Consider the following 3,074-nt stretch of genomic DNA (forward strand, 5'->3'; position numbering starts at 1 on the left):
CTTCCCCTCTCTTTCCTCCACTGCCCTTCCCAGCCTCTGATAACCTTCCTTTTACTCTCTATCTCCATAAGTTCAATTGTTTCAATTTTTAGCACACAAAAATAAGTGAGAACATGTGAAGTTTGTCTTTCTGTGCCTGGTTCATTTCTCTTAACATAATGACCTCCAGTTCTATCCATATTGTTGCAAATGACAGGATCTCATTCGTTTTTACAGGTGAGTAGTACTCTGTGTATATGTACCACATTTCCTTTATCCATTCATCTGTTGATGGACGCTTAGGTTGCTTCCAAATCTTGGCTATTATGAACAATGCTGCATTAAACATGGGAGTGCAGAATCTCTTTGATATACTCATTTCCTTTCTTTTGAGTATGTACCCATCAGTGGGATTGCTGGATCATATGGTAGCTCTATTTTTAGTTTTTTGAGGAACCTCCAAACTGTTCTCCATAGTGCTTGTACTAATTTACATTTCCACCACCAGTGTACAAGGGTCTCTTTTCTCTATATCCTCTCTAGCATTTGTTATTGCCTGTCTTTTGGTTAAAAGCCATTTTAACTGGGGTGAAATGATATCTCTTTGTAGTTTTGATCTGCATTTCTCTGATGATCAGTGATGTTGGGCACCTTTTCATACACCTGTTTGCCATTTTCGTGTCTTCTTTTGAGAAATGTCTATTCAGATCTTTTGCCTGTTTAAAAATCAGATTACTAGACTTTTTTACTAGATAATTGTTTGGGCTCCTCATATATTTTGGTTATTAATCCCTTGTCAGATGGGATTAATATTTACAAATATCTTCTCCTATTCTATGGGTTATCGCTAAACCTTGTTGATTGTTTCCTTTGCTGTGAAGAAGCTTTTTAACTTGATGTGATCTCATTTGTCCATTTTTGCTTTGGTTGCCTGTGCTTGTGGAGTATTACTCAGAAAATCATTGCCCAGACCAATGTTTTGAAGAGTTTCCCCAATGTTTTCTTTTAGTATTTTCATAGTTTCTGGTCTTAGATTTAAGTTCTTAATGCATTTTGATTTCGTTTTTGTACTTGGTGGGATATAGAAATCTAGTTTCATTCTTTTGCATACAGATGTACAGTTTTCCCAGCACCATTTATTGAAAAGACTATCTTTTCCCAAATGTATGTTTTTGGCACCCTTGCTAAAAATGAGTTCACTGTAGATGTTTGGATTTGTTTCTGGATTCTCTTTTCTGTTCCACTGGTTTATGTGTCTATTTTTAAGCCAATACCATGCTGTTTTGGTTACTACAGCTCTGTAGTATAATTTGAAGTCAGATAACATGATTTTTCCAGTTTTGCTCTTTTTGCTTATTATAGCTTTGGCTATTCTGGGTCTTTTGCAGTTCCATATAAATTTTAGATTTTTTTCTATTTCTGTGAAGGATGTCTTTGGTATTTTGAGAGATTACATTGAATTTGTAGATTGGTTTGGGTAGTATGGAAATTTTAACAATATTTATTCTTCCAATCCATAAACATGGAATATCTTTCCACTTTTTGGTGTCCTCTTCAATAGTCTTTATCATTTTTCAGCTAAATTACTGAAACACTCCCCAAACTGCTACTTTCCTTTAATTTTTAAGTTTTGTTGTTGTTATTGTTGTTGCTGTTGTTGTTTTTATGAAACCAATGGGAACTTCTTAGGTGGAGGTGACTAGATATATATGTTCAAAGCAAAAGGCACCTATGCTATTAAGATGGCCAAAGGAAGAATTTTATTACTACACTTATTATTATTATTTTGAGATGGAGTTTCACTCTTGTTGCCCAGGCTGGAGTGCAATGGTGTGATCTTGGCTCACTGCAACCTCTGCCCCCAGGTTCAAGCAATTCTCCTGCTTCAGCCTTCTGAGTAGCTGGGATTACAGGCGCCCGCCACAATGCCCAGCTAATGTTTTGTATTTTTAGTAGAGACAGGGTTTCATCATGTTGGCCAGGCTGGTCTCGAACTTTCAACCTCAGGTGATCCACCCGCCTCGGCCTCCCAAAGTGCTAGGATTACAGGTGTGAGCCACTGCGTCCAGCCAAGAATTTTATTTTTAATGGTCAGAGAAATTGAAATGAGACTGAAGACATGGAAATGTAGGGGACAGCTTTGAAACATATGTGGACTAGTGGGCTCCTAAACACTCACCTCTCAGAATATTATGCTATAATTGAACACTGGTAGATAAAATGTAGTCTATGTGAGCATATATTATTCCATGAATGCTTGTGGTGGTGAGAAGAGCTGAGTTTTTAGAATTGTAACTGGAATCACCAGCTATGGCTTCAAAATAATGAGTTATTATTACTCAATATTATCATTATTTTGTCTTCATGGGTATTTTATTACTAACTTGGAACATGATAGCTTTTTTACTTTTTCTCTTTATTTTTATTTCATTTGTAATTTATTATGATACACTTATGACACTCAAAAATATATAAAGAATTATTAAGCCAGGCATGGTGCTCATGCCTGTAATCCCAGCACTTTGGGAGGTCAAAGCAGGCAGGTCACTTGAGGTCAGGAGTTCAAGACCAGCCTGGACAACATGGTGAAATCTCATCTCTGCGAAAAAATAGAAAAATTAGCTGGGCATGGTGGTGCATGCCTGTAGTCCCAGTTACCAGGGAGGCTGAGGTGGGAGAATCGCTTGAACCTCGGAGGTGGAGGTTGCAGTGAGCTGAGACCATGCCACTGTATTCCAGCCTGGGCATCAGAGTACCAGAGTGAGACCCTCTCTCAAAAAATTAAATAAATAAAGATAAAGAATGATTAAGTGAACACCCATTTACTTACCACCAACCTTAAAATATAAAATTCCAAATACAGTAATGATTGGAGCACCTGTGCCCAGTGCCCCCTTCTCCCCTGCACTCCCCTGATTCTGAAATTTGACTTCTTTCTCCTTCTCATGTATATTTACTTTTAATGCCCCTATTTACAAGGGCTCTCACTTACCTAATGTAGGATCTCAGCTACTCTACCCATCCGTTGAAAGCAGAAACTTAGGCCTAATTCTTGTTTAATCACTTTTTTTTTAAAATCCTTGGGTGTGTTGGCA

Source organism: Macaca mulatta, chromosome 12 (genome assembly GCF_049350105.2).
Source record: "Macaca mulatta isolate MMU2019108-1 chromosome 12, T2T-MMU8v2.0, whole genome shotgun sequence".
Taxonomy (NCBI): Eukaryota; Metazoa; Chordata; class Mammalia; order Primates; family Cercopithecidae; genus Macaca; species Macaca mulatta.